The sequence below is a fragment of the Lepeophtheirus salmonis genome, chromosome 1, assembly GCF_016086655.4.
Source record: "Lepeophtheirus salmonis chromosome 1, UVic_Lsal_1.4, whole genome shotgun sequence".
Classification (NCBI taxonomy): Eukaryota; Metazoa; Arthropoda; class Copepoda; order Siphonostomatoida; family Caligidae; genus Lepeophtheirus; species Lepeophtheirus salmonis.
This window is the reverse complement of record NC_052131.2, coordinates 3,079,187-3,103,908: the sequence shown is the minus strand read 5'-3', so window position 1 is coordinate 3,103,908 and position 24,722 is coordinate 3,079,187. Positions and strand designations below refer to the sequence as shown.

At 32.3% G+C, this 24,722-nt stretch overlaps 1 long non-coding RNA gene across 1 annotated transcript; it reads left to right on the top strand.

The window, feature by feature from the left end:
* The first annotated feature begins 4,690 nt into the window (after positions 1–4,690).
* LOC121114010 (uncharacterized) lies at positions 4,691–7,031 on the top strand. Its single transcript, XR_005863193.2, has 3 exons — positions 4,691–5,407; positions 5,467–5,732; positions 5,797–7,031. It is a non-coding gene; the product is annotated as an uncharacterized lncRNA (long non-coding RNA).
* The last annotated feature ends 17,691 nt before the right edge of the window (positions 7,032–24,722 follow it).

Below are 24,722 nucleotides of genomic sequence, written 5' to 3'. Positions count from 1 at the left end.
CGTGCCTTAAATTTTTTATAAAAGGTGTTGTTGTCGATTTGAAAACGCTACAAAACGAATTATTGTACAACCAGATAGGGGAGAACGTATATTAAATACTAAATATAAATATAAATTAAGAAGAGAATTAGCGAGTTAATCTATTTTCAATCTTCATTATGAGTGAAGAAGGAACATGGCAAGTCAAAAATTACAAAGACAATAAATAAATCACAGGGTCAAACATTTGAAAAGAAATATTTCTATATTTATCAAAATTATTATTTTCACAGGATCAATTATAAGTTGCATTTGCAAGAGTGTCAAAAGGGGGTGAATGTTTGATTATATTTACATCAATTGGACAAAAACCACAAAAAATGTTGTATTTGGTGGTTTTACAATAAAAAAAAGTAGCTATTATAGTTTATAGTAGATCATTTTAGTTTAGAATTTGAACATAAACAAGCTAAATATAAGTAAAATCTTTTTAATTGGCTATCTCTAAGATAGCGTGTTCGTGCTATTCATTAGATAATATTATTGGAAACTTTAATCATAAACACATACAAGATGAACTCTTAGCAATTGCTACGAAAGATTAGGATTTCAATATGCAAATAATGTGTTCTTTTTTCAAAAGAAAGATTTTGTACTATATTCGAATCATTTTTAAAACTTGAGTTTTGTTAGAATACCATCGTAATGATTAAGACAAAATAAGCATTAAAAATTATTCATGTTTTGTTCAAATATTTGGAGATTATTCAGTATAGACATAACAAATTTTTAGAAAAAAATTCACAAATTTTTACTTCGAAACTAATTAATTAAATAACACTTACAAGAAATATTTTGTTATAATTGGGATTTAAGTATCAAGTGACCCAATCTCCCTTACAGTCAAATTTTGCATTGATGCTAAAGTTGGTACATGTCAATAATGTTTGATAGTATTTTTTTTCTTCAAATTTGTATAAATGAGATCAAATAGAAAATAAGGGTTATGTATTTTAAATATACAAGAAAAAATATTTATTTAATTTTGCATAAAATTACACCCCTCGGTATTATTGCTAATATATCCACCAAATAATTCTTTAAATGCATCAGACATTGAAAGAGTAATTTTGGTAAATAGTATCACCTTAAGAAAAAAACAAGAGTTCCGGCATGAAGCTAAATACTTTTAAAAATGTACACAATACATACGTGAGCCCGTCTTACTGGCTGATCTCGAAGTCGCAAACAAAGTGATACGCTCTCAAGGTTGAGTTCGGCATAGCTTAAGTTCAGAGGATACTTTATGAATAAAAAAATAATGCTCAACCTGTTGCAGTGGGTATTAGGAAAAAGAGTGCTAATGGAGCTTGACTTTTATAATAACCAAGGTTCTAGGAGGGGCGTCTGTAAGGGGTGGGTTGAAGAGGATATAGTTCTCTAAATATAGGAATTTTTTTTTTTTTTTAAATAAAATTTAATATTTTAATCGTTTGAAAATTATTTAAAAATTTTTTTTTCCATAATTTCATTTTTAGAAATTACTTTTTGATTCTGAAATAAAAAAAAATAATTTTTATTTCAAAAAATTTAATATTTCTGAACAGATTAGAATTTTAATAATATTTAAAAATATTAAAGTATGAAATTTGTTTATAAAATATTGAACTTTTCAAATTATTTTCCAAAAAATAAATCAATTGTACTTTTTTCCAAAATATTTAGTTTTTCATATATATATAAAAAAAAGAAAAATTCATAATGCTGCAGTCGTCCTGTCTAGTGTTGAAAAAAAATAGGGGTCTTTAGAAAGTTATCGGTTTCAGTAAAGATGTAGAATAGAGCTCTCTTTTTGATTATATGTATTATCTTATAATTAATTATCTATGATACAATTTGTTCCATTGTACATGTCACCTACCAGGGTGAACAAAAATGATAATAGATAAGATAATATTATGTAAGGCTCTTGCCTTATATAATATTATCTTATTTCATTTCCTGTGTTAGGAATAGAGTTGTATCAGATATGTTCTATAAAGTGGGAGCATTGTTTTTTTGTTGGCAATCTTAGCCGGGATTTTTATTTTCCAAAGGTGTTATTATGCTTATTTAATTATTGATGCTAGTACATCTAAGTATGAGGTAATATTTAGATTGTGTGCTCCTGATAAGGAGATTTTTAAGAGGAGTTATAAATATTAGTACTCGTTGGACTCGAAGCACAATAGAGGATCAATATTGGATTAATTTAAGCTAATGTAATGTATTCTTTGTATACTTGGAGATGGGATTTGTGTTTAGTTTCTTTTTCTCACGGCTGCATGCAGATGATCTAATAAATCGTCATGATAGCTAACCTGTTCGCTCTACTCCCAATCATTCTTCAAATTGTCGAGATGACCATATTATTATCTGTTACTTTTATCTTTTATACAGACAGGGCATATTTTACTCATCACTAGTGAAGAGTATTGGTGTGTTGGTCTATATTTAGGATCGAGGACCGCTGTCCAGTCCAGTCCCAGTTGTCAGTCCTTAGGGAAGGTAAAACAGTTACTGCGTGACGTTAATGAGAGTATCACCTTTCTCTCATTAATTAAAAATATGTGAAACTTGAAAAATTGATTTATTTTTGCAATATTTTGAGCATAAGAAACACATCCCAAGAAAAATAATTTATAATTTAAAAAAATGAATGAAAATAGAACATTAATGATATCCTATATTACTGTTCGAAATGTATCTATTAATAATTAACAATGCTACCAAAAATTTCATTTCCACCAGTAAAATTTTTATTATTATTCTACTAATAAATAATTTACTTACCATTTCCTAAACATTATAATATAGAGGTTATTGAAACTGAAAGGATTAATACAATCGTGAAACATTTAAATTCTTGTATTTTTGATGCTTAAATGCATGAATATTTTTCCTTAAACACTTCAAAAAATAATAGTTCTTGCAAGTTCATATTTTTTTTGATAAAAGAGACTATTTTCTTAAGTGTTGCATTGGGGCAACGTCTCGAGAGAAAAGGTTAATTAATCCCTTATATAATATAATAAATTATATAACTAATAAATTACCAAAATAATATTTTGCTATTTTACTACATTATAATGACAAAAAAAAATATTTTTGCAAAGTATATGCATTTATCTTAGTAAATATTTCATAAATCTTATTGGTCTTAACAAACCATCGACATATATATGTTCAGTTCCAAGGACTGACAGTCTTAAGGGCTGGTCCTAATGACCGATAATACCACTCCTAATACTGTATTGGAACGAATAAATAAGGACCAAGACAGAACCAGTAGGGACTGAGGGTGAGTGGAATAGAAAAGGTGTATGTCATAGGAATTGAAAAGGTAAGTACTACCAATGTATGTATGAGATAAATGAAAAAAAAAAGTTGTTGTTATATTTAAACTTAAATAAAAGAAATCATATGGTTATTTGCAATTGTGTTGTTGTTTTTTCTCAATAATTCTACATTTGTTTATTGTAATGTTCTACGAAAACCACCAACAGACGGAAGAATACGGGGTGCGCCCAACAGCTCAGCTGGCGTGCTTCCACATTCTAACGGCGTTGCCCTGTATGGAAACAAGATTTCCAGAAGTGATGCTCCTATATTCTTCTTGGTTCCATTTTCAATCATCCTTACTCCTCTTTCGGCTTGCCCATTGGACTGCAGATGATATGGGGGAGAGAAGGAATGGGCTACCCTCCATTTAGACATCTTTACATTGAAAAAATCACTTGTGAATTGTGAGCCATTGTCCGAATGTTTTTTTCTTCGTGAATCCAAAATGCGAAAACCACGCAAAAAGTTGCCTAAGCGTAGCCTCTGACGATGTATTGGTCATGGACTTCTATCCCCTTGGACCGAGCATCCATTAGTATTAAAAAATCTTTGCCCTTTATCTTTCCATAATCAACGTATAATATACATTTGCAGGCGAGAAGGGAATTGTGACGCCGGGCTGGAGCACTCTCCTGACATGTGCAACACGCGTATACAAAATCCTCGACATCATTATCGAAGACGGGCCACCAAATAACACTTTGAGCAACAGATTTCATCTTTACAACGCCTCGATGCGTCAAATGCAACTCTTGCATTAACTTTCTTCTCAAGGGAAGAGGGACAACTAGGCAGACACCCCAAAACAACACACCATTATTGAGGGACAAACTCTTCCTTGAAAATTTAACGAGACGGGCTGAGACGACACTTGACAAGTCTTTACATGGGTTGAGAATATATATTGGAGTGGTTTGTGGTCCGCCTTGATCTTGAAATGTCGACCAATCAAATATCTTTCAAATTTCTTTAACCCATAAATAATTCCTGTTGCTTCTTTGTCAATTAGCGAGTAGTTAGTTTCGCTCTTTGATAGCTTTCTTGAAGCTAACGCCACAGGGCGCTCCATACCATTTTCCAACTGGGCTAGAACGGGCCCAAGACCAATAGGAGAGGCATCAGTCGACAACACCAACGGCAGAGACGGGACATAATGAGTGAGAACAGGTGAGTTAGCTATAGCAGACTTTATATTTTGAAAACTCACTTGTCTTTTTTCAGACAACAAGAAGACAATGCCCTTCTTCATCAGTTTGTGGAGGGGAGAAGCTTCTGCTGATAGGTGTGGTATAAAAAAATTAGAGTATTGTATAAGTCCCAAGAACAATTTCACCTTAGTACACGATGCAGGAACAGAAAGTCCAGAACCGGTCGAATCAACTCTGGATCCAGGGATCGGCCACTTTTGGATATGCAAAACCCTAAATAAGTTAACTCCTCACCCATCAGGATACACTTTGCCGGGCTTCAGACGACCTCCAGCATTCGAGATTCGACTGAACATTTCATTTAAAATACGAAAGTGTTCCTCCTTACTTCTGGAGAAAATGAGGGCATCTTGACACCATAAATACCACTGAATAGCCTCTCTTGAGCTGCCTGCATAATAGCAGGAGCTGAGGCCAGACCATAAGGTAAGATGTTATATCTATAAAGTCCTAACTTTGTATTTATAACCAAAAACTCTTTTGATTTTTCTTCCAATTCATATTGTTCATAACACCTCGAAAAATCCAATTTGGATTGGAAATTTCGGGCCTGAGCAAGGTCCGCAAACAATTCATCTGGATGAGGGAGTGGGTACAACATGTTGTACACAACTGGACAGATGGGTTGAGTAAAGTTGGCACACACCCGAACACTTCCATCTGGTTTGAGGACTGAAACGATTGGAGAGGCCTATTCTGACGAATCAATCTTGGAAATGATACTGGGCTTCTCCATCTCTCAGTTCTCCACAGTGACGTTTTCACGGAGTGCAAGTGGCACTGAACGTGCTCTGATGTAACGGGGACGAGCATTATCTTGCAGGTGGATCACTGCTTGTGTATGTTTCATTGTACTTCCTTTGGAGTCGTCGAATATAATATTATACTTCTTCTATAGAATTTCCACACGGGATTCTGTAGAAGCACAAGCCGTACATTGCGTTGATGGAATTGCTCAACTTCACCAACCCAAAATCTAGTTAATGACGAAAACCCAGGATTGGCTGCCCAATAGGAGATACAATAAACTTACGAACTACCGGGTCAGAACCATTTAATGAAACCAACAACCTGATAGAGCCCAGAGTCTTGACCTTTCCCCCACCAAATCATCTATTGGACCCGTATTCTTGATCACCTTTGACATATCCACCAGATGATTTGGTAAAATATTCACGTTCGATCCCAGGTCGCGTAACAGTTTAACTCATTTCCCATTTATCCTCAGGAAGGTATAGGCTCCATCCCCTACTCCATCATTCAACTGGAAAGAGATTGAAGAACTAGACAGTGCAGATGACGGACAGCATACTCTAAAATGGCCCATCTTCTCACAACGGGAATACTCCTTGCCAAGCGCAGGGCATTTTGTTTTCTGTAAGACATGGCTTCTTCCACAAAACTTGCAGTTCCCTCTGTCCATCTTTGGATAAGCCTTTTGCGTCGAACACGACCCTTTAGAGCGACGGAGACCTCTTGGCCCCTTATACTCGGATGTCATTACAGTTTCACTCGATCCCATTTCTTTGGCGCGTGGCCAATGGAGGTATTCAATGCTCTGGCTAATGGCAACACGTCTGTCAATTTTGTGCTGCCTTTCTCAAAGACAGTTTGGCGAAGCTGTGGGGACGACTTGTTCTTAAACACCACGTTGAGAATAATTTATTCTTCGAACGAAATTTTGCAGCTCCCACACGCAAAGCGACCAAACTTTGCCTGGCCACAAAACTGAGTCATGTAATCATCCACAGGCTCTCCAACTCCCTGTTTCATCTCAGAGAGCTGGAAGCGTTCAAACAACATACTTTCCATTGGGGAGAAAAGATCCCCAATTGCGCTTACCGTCGAGGTGAAGACATCCTCCTCAGGCAAAGCAACAATTTGTATGGTGTTGAACCATTGTTGGACCTCTGTCCCAGCACAGTGAAGCAGGAGATACTTTTTACATTCCCCAAACAAGGTAACGTAAATTTCGAATTCGTCACACCATGACCACCATCTATAGCCCCTTCGTGGACCATCCATCAAGAATGGAGAGGACTGCCGTACACCAAGCTGTCCCGTCGTGCCTGGAGCACTATCTTCAGGGGCTTCCGCCCATCGTTGAAGTCGAAGGACTTGGGATAACAGCGACAACCCTCGATGTACTTTTTCACCAATGCCACGAGTTCCAATTTCTTTTTACCCCTCAATTTGTCCTAACTTCCAAGTTCCAACTTGGAACATTCGCATCTCAGCTCCGCGAGCGTGAGCCTCGATAGTAATTTCACCATATTCGTCGCCACTTGTAATGTTCTACGAACACCACCAACAGACAGAAGTAAGGAATCAGAGTAACGCCAATAAGAACACCTTTGGATTGGGGGTACAATCATACACTAAAACATATATTCTATAAAGGATTACACATAAAAGGATGTACATACATATAACTATTAAAATATATCAACTCGTAAAACACAAGGTACATTACTATCTATTTAAAACAAATCCCTACGTCATGATCTAAAAGTAAATAAAAGACAATACATAACATTTATATTTATTATTGTTGAATAAATTTGTATTTAACCCCCCCCACCTCTCCCCCTGCTTTATCTCCACATTTCTTTCTAAAACATGCACGAAAGTTTAAAAGACTAAAATTTTAAAATAATAATTAATACAACGTTAAAATCGTTAATCGATCATTGGTAAGATTATAAAAATGTTTGATTAACAGTTATTTATGATACAAATAGATCGTTAGGAGCAATTCACATGCCCTTACAGGAGTGTTCCTGTTATTTATGCCTGAGTTAGCTAATAGAGTTTTCTTATATCACTATTATTTTATTCTTGTTTATTTTATGACGTCCTCGATGGTCCAATAATTTTATTTCGTAATGGTCCTTAAAATATCGGTTCTAATACCACTTTAGTGTATTACCATCTGAAATACATCAGTGGCCCTATATTTATATAGTATCAGTATACTGGACAAAATTAACTTCAAAGTTCATAATATAATCTTGAAGTTAAAATGATAATGTTTTTTTCTTTTTTTACACTGGTAAAATATTTTTGAGGCCTAGCACTAGCTATAGTCGGTACACAAATACTACGTCCATGGGATGATTTAAATTAAGTTTAGTCTCAGTTACTTGCCTAAGGTGTTTATCTACCGAAGAGATTGAAATATCCTTGTAAAATATTTGTTTATCTTATTTTGGTACGCTTCTAGGAGAATTGCTCTGGACAAAATTCCCAATTGTAAAATTTTCTGTTTTTTACAAGCATAGTTTGTGATTATAGATTACATAAATATAACAATGCGAGGATATAATTTTCATGTTCAAATGGTCCATAAAATACCCGAACGTATCAGCAATTTGATCTACCTATGCATTTACACATAGTAAAAACATTATACATATATTGAAGTTATTTAGTCAACATATTAAAAGTACATTCAATATCATTATTGATGGACTGCATCGTTCTTTGCCTTCCCTACGAATTCTTTTGTAGAGAGATCTTATAACAAGAGTGTGCAAGCTAACTATGCTACCCCTTTGGGGGTTATCTCTCGTGAAAACGCGAGCTCTAAGGCAGCTGAGTTTTGTTATATATTCTTAAAACCTGCACCACTTCGCAAAAAATTTGAATCAATTGACGAATTTGTTTTGCCAAATATTTGGACAGGGCAGTGATCCCTCTTTAAAATCTGCATCGGGAGTGACAACATAACAATTGCTTGAAATCTGGGACTGAGTCAGACGTTCGTTTACGAGGTTAGAAGGTAATTTGAGGGTTCTTAAGGTAATTCTGAGTAAAAAACAATACGTGCTGAGTCTCAAATTCCTCAAAGACTTTTGACCTGCAAACTCGCTTGACCTTAATTTTTTGTGTCGGACGCGATTGAATAATAAACCAAATGAACCCAACACAAAAACTGAACTTATTAGACGGATAAAGAAGGAATTCCAGGTTTTGCCAAAGGACAAATTGTGATAGTTAATCAATAATCCTTCCTAAGTTTTGTTCTTCAGATCTTGAGAACTGGTTCCAGAGAATTGAACTTGATTTTCGGTTTAGGGGGATTTTCATACAAAAGTTAAATACAGACTTAAATTGTCAGTATTGCCAGATGAGGTTTTCAATATTTTTCCTATTAGTGAGGAGAATTTCACTTATGAGGCAGCGAAGAAATCCATATTAGTACAAGGTTAATAGAAATACGTGGTTATACCATAGCGCGTGTACGACTTATGTTTGATTTCCACCTCGCTTTTAATTTTGACGTCATTGTAGATGAGTGGTTGCCTGTTTGTTCAAAATCTGTTTTATTTCCACAGCAGTCACTACTATGTATCAAATTGGAAATTATAGCCATAGTGACGTCATAGACTATGAGTGGGTGGGTGTTTTATTTACTACAGCTATGGTATACGTGGATATGAGATATATGAGGATATGGAGCTTATATATATACTTTATTCTACATAAGGAGAATCTAGAATGACTATCATATTAATATACATAAATATACACGGAATATTTATATACAGGTCACTAAACCTTTAGGTACGAAGATATATAACATCCCCTCTTTCCCCTAAGACAATGATTACAAAATATAAATCTAAGGTATATGAGATAAAATTTTGATTGTTCTCTTCTATGGAATCCAAACGGATGAATCTCCTATTACGATGCCAAAGACGGACATTTTTCATAGGAATGAGATATCGCCTTTGAGATACCTGTATTTCAGATGTACCTTAATGGGCCCATCTTTAAGTTATATGATCTTATATCCAAACCGATTCACCTATCTTCAGTACAGATAACTTCTTCCCATCTCTTTTTTTTTTAAATTGGTAATGGAAGCTTACAAAGTTCTTTGCTTCTCTTTTGCTGGAATTTAGGTAGCATAGGTAGAATAGATCTAGTACTACGACCAAAGGCAATTTTAGTTGGACTCGATCCATCTTCTATTCTAGGAGTATTTATTATTTATAAAATTCCAACATTGATTTTTGACTATCTATCTTATTTCCATTCATAGCTTCCTTTACTAATTATGTTAATTTCTTTACACAGGCTTCAGCCAATCCATTGGATTTTGGGTTATGTAAAGAAGAACATCGCTATTCAACTGACCAAAAGAATAGAGATTCTTGAAATTCCCTAGACATTACTTTCTTGATCACTCTTGATGTACATCAACTATCCTCAAAATAATGCAAAGCAGGGTATCCAGAAAGTCTATCTACATAAAACACGAAATTCTTTCCACTTACTGAAAAATAAATCCACAGCTACTGCTTGAAATGGCTTTGTCTTTTTCGGTCCTTTAATTTGAGTCTCTATTAATAAACTAGGTAATAACTTCTGGCATTCCTCACAATTTCTCACCATATCGTCGATGTCCGTATCTATTCTGAGTCAATAAATTATCTCTCTGGCACGCTGATCAGTCTTCACCATACCTTTATGAGATACATGCAGATTTTCCAATATTTCCCTTTGAGCTACTCTTGGTATAACAATTCTTTTATTATTGACAATAATCAAACCTTCATAAATCGATAGACTATCTCTCAAATTCCAGTAAAGTTTTATTTCTTTAGGGATATTTTTGATATTATTTCCATAACTGTCTTTAATAAAATTTATCAATTTTAGATAATTGACATCTTATTGTCCTTGGTCTCTCAATCTTCTTAATCTTCGATCCTTCATCTTTTTTTACCACATACAGCTCTTATTAATATTCTTCTTGCAACCTTATTCGTATGCACATCTTCCAATATGTCGTCCTTCCTCGGATTCAAATATAGATTTCTTGACAAATTATCAACTACTAACATTTTTCTTCCTGGTTTCCAAGAAATGGTGAAGTGATAATGCATGTGCGCCCATTCTTTTCTTTCTTTTTTTTGCCTTGGATTCTAAATTTTGTCCAAAATCTTTCTTGTTGAGGATATTCACAATTGCCTTATGATCTGTCTTAACATAAAAATGGGGTTTTCCTTGAAAATAAATTTTTAATTTTTTTGTTGCCCAATATATTGCCATCATCCAAAGTGTTGGCATTCCATATTTTTCTTCTACTACACTTAGCCATCTTACACATTTTCCTCCACTGTCTTCTTGTCTGAAAATATACCCAATAACTTTTTTCTTAGAAACATCAGTCTCTAAAACGTTTTTCTTTTCAGCATAAAGTTACTCTTTTGAGGTATTTTGACCAAAGACTTTTTGACATCTTCGAATGTGTCATTATGTTCTTTAGTCCATATGTACTCATTCTTGTTGGATAATAAAGGTCTCAATGTGACAGATAAGTTGCCTATTTCCTTTTAAAATCCGCTCATTTGATTGACCATTCCCATTAACGATCTCAATCAGTTATGTTTTGAGGAGCTGGTATTTTTGAGAGGGATTCTGTTGTTCTGGGATCGATATTAATTCCATGTTCTCTACGATATAACTAATTTACTCAACCTATAACTTTGCAAATTTTATTTATTGAGTGATATTCCAAAGTTCCTATTTCGATCAAGAATTTTTTTTTACTTTTTTCTCATGTTTTTCAAATGTCTTATCGTTTTTTAAAATATCATCATCCAACTTTTTTGTATATGGCAATTCCGCGTAAGTTTGGTCAATCATAAGATTGCATACGTCACTTGTTACATTTAATCTCATTGACCATTTTTTAAACTTTAATCTTCCCACAGAGCTATGAGCGTTGTTAGCTCCTGGCTCTCAGGGTGCAAAGGGATCTGACAATATCCTTTAATTGCATCAAACTTGGAAAAGTTCCAATTTCCAGGTGGAGTATTTGACATTTCTCCTTGGGATTAGTCATAGGATGTATTGGTCATTTGAAAAACTTATTTAATTTTGTTAGATCCACTGTTAGTCTAATCTTACCATTTTTCTTTACCACTGCAACCATAGGCTGGCACCATTCAGTAGGTTTATTTCCCAGCGGCTCAATTATTACTTTTGTCAACAATTCTTCCAATCCCTTGATCGTAGCTTCTCTATAAGCAAAGGGAATCACCATTGCTGTGTAAATTTTCCAAGGTTCTACTTCTTCCATTAAAGATATTTTTATCGGTGCGTATTTCATCTTCTTAATGGTTGATTTCCATCAATTAATACATCAGGATACTCCTGCACAACCTTGTCTCTCATGGCTTTAATTTATTCATCGGAAATATATTTCATTTACTTGATTCCACGAGCACTAGGTTCTTTGACTCCTTTCCAGCTACCTCGCTCAATTTGACTAGGATAATCTTCTTGTAAAATTCTTAATTTGTTACACAATACCCCAACATTAGAAATTTCACATTTTCCTTTACAATTATAATGCCTTCTTTAATTTCTTCATTGCCAAAAATACACATTTAAAATTATGGACCCTAGTTAATTAAAAGTAGCTCTAGTAGCTCCATTCAAACGAGAATCTGAGGATTATTTAAATATTTAAGGGGTATTCAAATTTCTTTTAAAACATTTTCATCTGCAATGGATACCTCACTACCAGAGTGCGGAAATGTATAACTATAAGTTCATAAATATGTTCCGTCTATAGAGTTTAATCGAACTTGTATTGCAGGTGAGGGACTAAATTTGGTCACATTTATTACAATAACTCTTCTGTTTCTTGCAATTTCATTTTTACAGGCCTTTGAATCTTTAAAATGATCAATTTATACATTCCTGATTCCAAATCAGGACATTGATTTTCAATATGGTCTTTTCAGCAGAATATGCAATCCATTATTTTTATTTCATGAGGATTTTCTCTATTATTATTTTTACCTCGACTAAGACTTTGATCCCTGAATTTTCCTCTTATGATTTTGTTGACATTTACAGAATTTAACTTATCGTCATATCTCTTCGACATTTCCTCAGCTCGACATCTATCAATGACTTTTTTGAAGTGTACATTTTTTTTTCTATGGCCATCTGCTTTTTCCTCGTTGCTTCATCGCGAAGTCCCACAATTAATTTAACTTTGATATTGTCATCTAAAGAGTATTTATTACCATATCGTTTATTTAATTCGACACGATATGCAATTTTTCCGTATAATTTACATGCTCCATCTTTTGAACGCAGATTTCGATCCTCCTTACAAGCAATTTCCTTCATTTTTTCGTGAGTACCTTCATAATTTCTTCATCCATGCAATCTCTCTCTTCCATGAACATCAAGACATCCTCTTGTTGCTCCTTTGTATCAGACTTCAACTTCATTAATTTTAATATATCCAGTAAGACATTTAATCTTCCTCGGGCTTTTTTATGAAAAAATTCTACTAATTCAATTCTGTTTGAACGCTTTTGTTTATTTATGCTCCGTGTCACTTAACTTTTGTATGCTTTACTTTTTATTTTACAAAGTCATACTAATTACTTTTAAGTTCTTGCATTGTGATTCGTAAGATTGGTTCTGGTTTATCGACTGCACCATATGATATACGTGGATACGAGATATATGAGGAAATGGAGTTTATAATATATACTTTATTCGACACGAGGTGAATGGAAAATCAATCTCATATTAATATATCATTATACATAAATAAAGATGGAATATTTACATATAGGTCATTAAACCTATTGGTATGAATATATATAACAAAAACATCACTTTATAATTATATAAATTGCTGCAATAGAAAACGGCATTGAATACAAAGGGTTGTCAAAAATTTAAAAGTAAATAAATCTTAAAATGACTTCTTAACAAATCTTAAAAGTGTTTTTTTGTTTATGTTAAATAAGAAAAGAGCATAATATTGTACAAAAACTAATCATTAATCCGGGGGAAAAACTTTTTTTGTAGATTTTTTGTGGTATGATTACTCATAATTTTTCTAATTCTCTAATTTGAAGCGAAATATAACATTTATAAAGTTGGACAATCATTTTTGTAATAATTTACAGGAATAAAGTTCATAAGGATTTGTGGGATATTTAATTCGTACTTTTAATTGACATCCGGATAGTTAAGGATAAATACATAGTCAAGGTAAATCTAGTATTAAGGACTGATATAAGCTTAGTATTTGGGATATTTTTACATTGTAACATTATTAGTACCAGGGCCAAGTCTTCCCCAAAATGTACCAGGATGTCTTAAGAATTAAGGATGTATTTATACTAAATATCAGTTACAACCAAAAGTTATTTTTCTAAATTAGGAGTAAGGCAGAAATGGTCGTCATTATTTAGTCTCGATCACTATAGTTTTAACATAGGATAAAATATCAGTCTCTACTACATTTTCACCATGCTCAAAGTGAGTGCAAAAAAAAAAAATATATCATCATAACAAAACTGCCGGTACACGCAGGCCCCAATTTGATCTTAACCCTTAATTACTTTATGTTGTACAGATGTAACATACCAACATAGGTTAATTACAAAGATGAGGCAATAGAAGATGATTTTACAATTACTGAACACCATTGTGATTTCGATGACTCCTTTCTTCTTATTGTTGTTGATAAAACAATTGTTAGCACAAAATTTAAACCCATTGATAAACAATCGATTCTATAAAAGAATAACTCAATGCTTATTTCAAATAATGAAACTAAAGTCAAAGAAAATGAACGATCCATTCTATAAAAGAATAACTGAATGCTTATTTCAAATAATGAAACTAAATTCAAAGGAAATGATGATCTTCATTCAATATGAAGGAGTTAGAAACACCATATGATTTAAAAAAATATTTTTGACTGTAACGTTTCTCAATCAAATTGTTGAGGAAAAACACATTACATCCAACAAAAGGATCGTAGAAAGCCATTTGAGTTTAATATTTGGGATCTTCATTAGTACCTTTGTATTTGAATTTTTATGTCCTGTGTACCAAGTATTAAGCACTATTAGGGTATTTCATTTGTGAAATTATATCATAAAGTAGACTATGTCTTATTTTGAATTTGTAAAAATAAGCCCTTATCTTCACTTCGCAAGAAACCAAAATATCGCCTATCCCTTTGATGAAATGACAAATTTTTTACAATCTGCCCAGTCGTTGAACATTTCAGAGAAACTTTTTCTCAGGCTCCATTTGAAAAGAGCCTTAGTGTTGATCAGCAAATGGACCCAACGAAAGATAAATGTTTCTTCAAACAGTATATTCGATCAAAAACTCATAAATGCGGATTAAACCTGCATGTATAATGTTGTGTCTCAGAATGTTTGTATGATTTGAGGTGTATCCTGAGAGACAAAACAATCCTTTTGGAAGAAAAGACGATGCATCATACATAGGAGCGCCCATAAATATTGTGGTGCGATTGAGCCAAAAGGTTCCAAGAAATGTTGGATACAAACAGTACTGGGACAATTATTTTACTTCATTGAATTTGATAGTGTGGCTTGCCAAACAAGGAACATATTCCCTTGGCAAAGTTAGCCGTAATACGTTGGCAAACTTCAAATTACAAACTGAGAAAGATATGAAACTGCATGAAAGAGGTTGTTTTTTTACTGAGATGGTTACAAGCTTCGATGGTGTGGATGTATCTTGTCTACAATGGTATGTTAATAAAGTTCTATTGTTGCTCTCATCTCTGCTGGTGAAACTCCTGTTTTTACAGATGAAAAGTTAGATCATTAACAAAAAAATGACATAAAATATCCAAATATAGTGTCGCGCTATAATAAGCATATGGGAGGTGTAGATTTGAATGACACCTTGATTGTCGACATAGAAACAAAATTAGAAGTCATAAATATTACATGAGTCTATTTTCTCATATTTTAATACTACTCTAATTACTTCTTTGTTTCTTTATCGTAAAGTTCATGGCAATCAGAGAAGATTGTTTATTTGTAAAAAGTTTCATAGTACTACTAAAAAACGACCATAATTTAAAAATAGTTCAAGCAATGAAATATTGAAGCTTCTTTTTTGGCATCCAAACAGGAGAAAATTTTTCCCGCAAATTAATGAGGGTCTCATTGTTTTACAATAATTATTTTAAGAAATTTTGTATAGTTTGGACAAAAAGTAATTCTATTTTTAAGTACAAAGTTCACTAATTTATTAGTATGGTACAATGACTTCCATTTCAGACTAACTCTGTATATTTATTTTGAATCAAATGTCTAGGTAAATCACTTTAGCTCATAGAAAAGCCATCATGTTAACTATTCCATATACTAAAAAAAAAGAAATTTTTAAAATCTTAAGAAAAGAGAAAAGTTCTTACATAAATTTAAAAAAATGTTATCTTTTATGATTTATAAATACAACTGTTCTACAAATTAAGGGGTTGCAAATGTTTAATCCTAAAAAATTAAAAATAGTATTCCCCTTAGTGCACGAATTTCCTTCTCAATCTTCTCTGGTGATAATGATCTGTTTAATTTGACTCTGCAGAATATGTTTTGTAACATTGAACCAAAAACCTGTTACAAATGTCTTTATTTAGATATTTTCGTCGATATCTAGAGACTTCACAAAAAGCCAGTAATTTTCCTTTAATATATTTATCTTTTTAAATAGGGCATTTCATAAATAAAATAAGTAAATTCAAATCCAGATATAAGTGATTTTATTTTATTTTTTAGAGCAATGTTCCTCCTTATTTTATTAATATATATTGATAGTAATAAGATATGAATAAATATACTTAATTGGATATTTAACTTTAAATTTTTCTTCTTTTATATGTCCACTTCAGTAGATGAATTAAGTGGACAACGCTTATATTGAGACATCAACTACTCAAAGCTTATGACATGATTCCCGTAGCTATGCAATTATTTATTTGAATAATGTTTTTAAAAAAAAATTGCAATGACATAATTAAGCTTTCATTATAAAAAAAAACTCTGCGTTTCAGGGTTTTTCATTATTGACACTTCTAATGTATTTTTCTATTAAGTAAAGATGACAAAATATTTATTTTCTTGCCAATAAATTTGACATTTATTAGTATAAATATCATTTAAGAGCAATATATACTTGATCAGCGCTGGCAAATTGTCAAAATTTATTATCAACCGTTCAATTGTTCCAAATTTAAGAGCATTAAATCATTTTTTATGATGAAGTTTATTTTTGGGCTAATTATGTTGTTAATTAGCCAAATTTGCGTACTTAGAAAAGCTTCATGATACATCATTGGATTATTTACTGTTTGACGTGGATTCAACGCTGGAGGGATCATTGGACTATTTTTTTTTTCCGTTCAACATGATAATTTCCACGTTACTGTAAATGAAAATCGCTTTTGTAGCATGATAACTGATCTTGCGATTTAAAAATTTGTATCATTTTTTTTGGGATTCACATGATGTGATTGGTCTGTACCAATAAGCCAGCAGCGTTAAAAGAGGTCAGAAAAATATTTTTAGAAAAAAACAGTTGAAAATTGAGTTCAGTGATAGGAGTTCTGTAAATATGCTCGGGATAGTCACACAAGAAAAATGGATTTTCATACATAAATGTGTATTTTTATAATTTGTACTTAAAAAAATTAACTTGGCAAAACCTATAACCGTTTGTCTTTTATTTACATAGAAAAAAGTTGAAACGCTCTTAATTGGAAACTCTGTATTTAATTACACTTTTGATATTTAAAGAATAAGCTATAATTATTTTTGAGTAAGGTCGGGAGAAATTATTATATTGAGCTTCATGTGCGTAAGTACAATACTCGCTCACTCCTACATTAGAAAATATACATTTTCTTAATTGAATTCAGAAGATAACTCCTACGTTAGATGGAGTGATTATAACACGCTAATGTTTACTTATTCTTAATAAGTGCAACTCCATATGACCAATGAAATGAACATAAATAATGATCATATAATTTATGTACGATGTATATGATGATAAAGTAATCATTTCGGCTTTTGCACATAACCAAACAAACTTATATGATACATCATACATTTTAATCAAATCAAAGAAATATTAGGCTGGGTATAAATTAATTTCGTATCTTCCGCCTCTTTATTTAAGTAAGTATATCTGGTTCATTATTGATCATGTCGGACCAAACAATATAGTATTGTAAAGGTGTGTGTGTATACTACAAAAGTTTTTTTAGACAATAATGCGCTAACCCAGTTCATCGAGAAGTATCGTTCGTCGAGGATTGTGGTCTCAAAGGAAAAAATTTGCCATAGTTTATATCTACAAGTGAAAAAGTTGTCACTAGAGACTCAGAAAATTTGCAATTTATAAAGGGCAATATTTTTTTGGTTCGTGCTATAACACAGAATTTCGAGCAATTTCCCCTCCTTCCCGCTCAATTTTGCCCTCTACTGTGAACAACTTGACCGTTTGAAGATGGCAATTGAACATACAACCAAAACCAATTGGTTAATAGCAGAGTACAAGGCATCATCAAGGCAACTGAAAGACGCACACATAATAGATGACGCGCCCGAAGCTTGGGGATCACGGATGGGAAGTTTTCTTATGCATCCCAGTTTTTTGCCAATAGGGACAAAGAACGTTCACGAGAAGTACATTATGAAGTTGGATTCTTGTTGGCAAAAAATTACTAAGCAGTATTATTTGATATATATCGGATGGTTGTAACACTTCTTATACAACATTAAAAGAAAGAAAGAAAAAAATAAACACGAAAGAATCTGATATAAAACGAACAAAATAGTGTAATCACGATTCTCTTATTATTGTCACATATTTAAACTTTATTTACATTATTAGATGTCATTTTTTCACCAACGATATGAATGCACTTAACCGAGTTATGCTGGTTTGTATTGCTAAGCATATAATATGATACCATGTATCATGTCAATGTAAAAACAATATAAACATGCAAAGCCTATTTAAAAAAGAGAAAGCTGATAAAATTAATCACCAAAGAAACATTTTTCTTCATTTTGAACATTTATTATTTTTTTAACGGGTCAGGTTATAGTGACAACTAATGACTCATTATTAATTGATCGACATGTTTTACCATTGAAAAAGAGATAAAGCCACGATATACCTAATTTTTTTGAAATATATAGAATATAATGATTATACCCAGGTGCAGTGGCGTTGCTAATGCCTTTTTTTTTAGGGGGGGGGAGAGGCTTGAGACATGCTAATGTGTTTTTCATATCTTATATGTATAGTCGAAAGATTAGTATGAAATTTAGTAAGTAGACATATAAAAAAAATAAACGTGATAGAATGATATTTTTTGTCATTAAACCCATCAATTACTCGGTTGCAGGTAACCAATATCCAACAAGAAACCAAATTGGAGGCATTTTTTCTCTAGTTGATGCCAAAATCCTTAACATTATCATAGAGGCCGGATGTTTGGTAATGGTGACTGTCCTGATAATGTTGTCAGCCTGTGGTAAAAGTGGTCTGCTTCGGATCATTCAGGACTTGTCGACATCGCTGAAGACGGACTTCTTCTTGACCTTGGGAAAAGAGTGACATCTTAATTCTTCAAAGCAACCGTCCTCCACCTTTTGGATGGCCTTGCCTACAGTAAACCAATGCATCTTTTTCTTCTTGGCGTAATCTGATATGTTCATCGTTGGGTTGATCTTAAAGGCATCCATGACGTCTTCGTGCTTCACTTTGGTGGGTCTTCCATCCTTGGGGTTATCCTTAAGGTTGTTCCCGTCAGCTAGACGATTTTTGGAACAAATGACTGTGGCCTTGCTGATGTTTAAGGCCTTCATGATATTCGAGGTCATTCCGGCAAGAATAAAATTACTGAAAATGGTCTTTCTTACCTCCATCGCAAAGTGTACGGAATTATTGTTTACAACATGTACATCAATTAAAGGCTTAAAATCAAAGCTATTTAAATTTTTTTGGAACTTTGAGATTTAATCAACAACATCTGCTCTAAACTGCATTTCTAGAAAGTATCAATACATTTTCTACAACCTGTGTGTTCGACGTTTTTCGCTCATATGGCATTCAAAATCATATTATACATAGAACTAATTTAAAAATGACCCAGAGGTACGATTTTGTAAAAAGGGGGGTTGTTAAAATCAAATTCAATTTTTGACCTATTTTTTGGATGCAAGAGCATATTTTAAGCGTTCTAGAAAAAAAAAAAAAATCCAAAGTATTTTGTTTTGCTAAAATTAATTTTTCCACAAAATGAAAAATTAGTAGAATATTTTTATGTTTCACTTAATAAAAGGAACTTTAATGAAACTTTTGAAATTCAACAACATAACTTATAAAATTAAACTTTTAAAAATTCTACAGTATATTTTAAATTTAAACTTCTGACTCCCTTTAAAAAATAGATGTCATTAAAAATTGCCCTTTGAAGGCTGAAACTTTATAAACATAACTTTTTCTTTAAAATACAACATAAAATTAAATTAACAGATCACCCTCAAAATTGACACCTTTATACACACGCTAAAATAATTTATGGGAAGAATTTGACATTTGTGTGACCTTTAACCTTGTGTGGTATTTTCACATTTTTTTGACCTTTGTCATTTTCGTGACCTTTGACCTTTTTGTGGTCTTTGACCTTTTTGTGGTCTTTGACCTTTTTGTGGTCTTTGACCTTTTGATGACTTTGACCTTCAATGACCTTAAAACTGTTCTTTATAAACTTAAAATATAATATAAATATTGCTTGAAGAATAAAAAGTCGTTCATGATCACGACATTTGAGAGTGTCCTTTTATTACATTGAAAAAAAATTAAGAAAATCGCATTCATGGGCGAAATTTTTGGGTTAAAGAGGGGAAGGGTTTCGGCTGTATTTTTTTAATTTTCAAAAGTGCTTAAGATTTGCTCTTGTATCCAAAAAGTTGGTTTAAAATTTAATTTGCTCATTCTCATATATTAACAACACCCATTATTGTAAAACGTCATTTTATTTTAGACTTTTCAATCTGGAAAAAAATTAATGTCGAGTGTAAATTATATTATTTCTAACATTTTTGTTCAAAGAAGAAAATTTATATTTTTCCATCTCTAGAAAATGAAATGATTTTTATCAGATATATATATTTCTATAAAGATTGGTTTAAGAGTAATATTGATGTAATTTCAATATCTTTTAAATAAAAATCATTCATGATCGATATGGTAATAGATCATAAATAATCATCAATATCTTACAAATATTGAAAAAATCAATGAATGCAAGGACAAATTACTATGAAGAATTTGCAAATTACAAATGAGTTACAATTATGTGGTCTATAAATTATGAAACTGAAAAATATTCAGTATTTTTTGTAGCAATCTTCTAGTTTGGTGAGCGTTACAGAATTGAAAAAGTGTTAAAAACATTATTAAATATAGATAATCAAGAACAGTGAGTTAGTTATTTGGATTTTAAGAGAACGGATTATTTTTTTACCAACAATTCAAGAAATATATATTCAAGAAAATTATAAAAATATGTAAGTTTGCTTCTAAATGAAAATCTTCCAGGTAAATTGCAAAATGAAAATAAAATGGTATTCATAGAGTTTGCTAATGAAAAATACATCAAATTTGTTTCTATGAAAATGAAGTTTTAAGAAGGATCAACTCTTTTTCAAGAATTCAAGTTATTGGAATCTGTAAACAATAACTTGACATACAAAGAGTGTTAAAAGTCTCATGCAGGCATTTGGACAGCGATTTTGTGTATATAGTATGTCAACTTCTAACAACTGTTGCATCTTCATAGGAAGTTAAAAGAGTGTTTCCCTCCTAGTGACTTGCCCATTCAAAATTAAAAACTGTCTTGGTAAAACGAAAATTATGAGGGAAAATTAAAATATTGCTTCATATTATGGAATAGAATCTGAAGTGCTTAATTTTTTATAAAAATAAACGCTTATCAAAGTTAATATTAGAATAAAGTATTATTTGTATAATAAAAAACATGAAAAAAAAATATTTTTAGTAAATAATATACTTTTTTGGTTTCAAAATCAGCCTTCAAGCATTTATTGATGTATTGAAAAATATACATTTTCTATAATTGATTTGTAAGTATATGATTATGTTAAATATAGTTTTATTTTTGTATAACTGCAAAAATACTTTTATCTATCCATGTAATTGTCAAAATTTTACAAATAACAGATGGATTTTTTTTGTAGTTAAGTATTTGTTGATGTTTACCATAGTACAAGCATACTTATAAAATAATACAAATATGCATACATACGACAAAGAACACGACCACACAAAGGCTTATATGTGCCACTAAAGCAAAATTTGATCTTAAGTCCTACTTAATTTTATGGATATTATGAATAATTTGTCTTATATTTTTGTACATTTAATAAATTTATGAATATCTTCATCCTCTTAATATAAGAGCAGCTTATCTTTTTTTTCTTTCGTTTTGGTGTGGCAACCAAATCGAACAACATATCCATTTGGGAAAGCTTTTTGCAATCAATACTTTTTGAATATATATTTTAATTTTTTTCAGAGTCTTTTACACCTGCTACTTGACTAAGAAGGTCTTCTCTTGGCTCATCTGGCATTCTGTGGGCCTCAGTATCAGTTTCTCTGACATTGCCAGTTTCCTTGGCCTTTAGAGTAACTTTACAATTATTTTTATGAGTGCCAGCATCAACACAGACATTTACATTTACAATTACCTGCACAATCATAAACAATGGTTGTTGTTTTGTGTTGATTAGACTTATCAACACAGGGTTTACAATTTTCATCATGGTTTCCATTACCTTTTCAACAGTTTCCTCACTTTCTCGAGTTACGAGCGCGTACTGAGGGTCCTGAAATTGCACCTTTCCTATGGAAGACACTTTTAAGGCGAAGTCAATAACTTGCAGATCGTCAAATGCTGCTTGATCCACATCAAGCTGTAGGACTTTTCCTTACTTTGTTATTTCAGATTTGGTCAGTTCGACCCTACCTCTAACACGAAGGTAGTTACATTGATGTGCAATGATCTGAGCAAGTATCTCATCGCAAATGTTTCCTGTGATCCCTCTGATGAAGCCAGTAAGCCTTTTCTTGGTATTTTTTCTTTTCTCATTTTCTATACCTCTCCCCAGAAGGCTGACAAGAGAGTTGTATCGTTCAAAATAACCCTTTGGACGTGTTCCGTAGTGTAATTACTTACTTAAATCACCGCTCTTTTGTTGGTGTAGCGGCGACCTTAATAGTCAGGTAAAGGTTTTGTGGAGGATTCTGTGGTGGATAAGATACGTATATTATATGTGTCCAGTATTTTTATTACTTTGTTTTATAAGGTGTGATTACCAATTTTCCTTACAATGCTGATTTCTATGGCCTCCTTGACAATTTCTGCATATAGAACTTTACTCTTAGACTTTGATTGTGAAAACTTTTGTTGCTCAGCAGACTTCTTCTTTGAGCTATGAGACCTTTTGGATAGAGGAGTTTCGTGAGAATGACCCCCTCCCCTCTCTCGCTTCTTACTTTGAGGGGCTTCATTTTCAGTTTTTTCATGTGCAGAGAGTTGCACTTTCTGATTATTATTTTTTATGGAGTTAGGGTTTTGACTCCAAGTTTGTTATTTTTGGTTTGAGGTTTCTTGGAACCTTGTTCTTCCCCTATTACCCTGTTACCCCACTTGTTGTCTATGACGGTATCCCATTTCAGGTCGACGTCATTTATATTTATATTCAGATATGTTCCATCAGTATTATTCTCTTCATTTTCAGCCATAGTCTAAGGTTGAGTGACAGATGAGTAGAAATGTTCCACTCAATTAGAGAGTTGGAAACACCATTATTAAACCTTTAAAGCTTGAATATTGAAAACACCAAAAACAATTTTTTTTTCTGTCTTTATTTTCTGATATAGGTCTAAAATGAATAAATAATTCTGTAAATATTTTTTCTTCTGCAATTTTTCTTGATGTTGCAATATGACAACATTCGGCATAATGCATATATATATTTATTAACTAATAATGATGTGTAATAAAATATTTTTTTTCACTTTTAAGGCACAGCTCTACATTGCATTTTGTGCACATGGTCCTTATAAACCCATTCATACATACTTTGCATCTTTTTTTTTCTTTAATACAGTTAAGTAGGCGATAAAGTCCGTCAAATCTTATTGAACCAACAGAATGGATACTGTTGACATTTTTTCGGCTTGTTTTAGGGGATTCAGTTGAAGGTCTTCCACGTCGAGGGAAAATTTTAAAATGGGTTATGAGATACATTGCAATGTCATGCTTAAAATCAAATAAGGAAAAATACTTTTCGTTAGATTTTGGTAAAATTCTACGATATAATAACCATGCATTTACAACAGAAAGGTCTAGAAGGTAATAAAAAATTATCATATACGATTTTCTTGATTTGATGTTTATTCTATACAATTCGAGGAGCATATAACATAGATCAACTCCTCCCACGATCTTGTTGTATTCAGCTATAGCATTTGACATGGTTAGATTGATATGTTTTTGCTTTTTTCTTCTCATCTTTTTGCAGTTGATATTGGATGCACTCCAGCATAAGTTTAAATAATTTGAACAGACTTATTGTCAAGCCATTTCAACCCAAGAATATTTTCTTTAACTTCAACTCTATAATCAAAATTTCCTCTTCCTTATTTCTTCAAATCTTTTTCTTCCCTGGATGTAACATCCTTCATCCAATTTTCTCATATCGTGGCTACACTTTAAATTCAATTTTTCTTCATAGCTTTTGCCAACTCTATTGAAGAAAACCAATTGTCAAAGAAGAGTTTATCATTACGATGTTGTGGTATTTTTGCTGAGAGGGTCATTACAAATTCTGAAGAAATTCCTAATCCATTGTCATTTTTTTTAGCCATGTCCCTTACCTTGCCAGTGTAAATTTCAAAGTCATAAATGTACCCACTTGACCCAGCTCTAGAGATAACTTCATACCCCCATTAATGTGTTTTTTTTTTTGGGCTGTACTGCTTCAATAAGATACGAGCTTTTGTCGGGATTATTTATTCATCAATACTTTGACGTTCTTCTTGGGGTACGCAACTACAATTTTTCCTTAAAGCATCAATAAGTGGCTTAATTTTATGAAGTTTTTCATGAATTGGGCCGTTACTGTCAAAGATGCTATTGTCGTTGAAGTGTAAATATTTCTATATTTAATCAAATTTATCCCGACTCATTACATTTATGATACAATCAATTCCTTAGGACCCTCT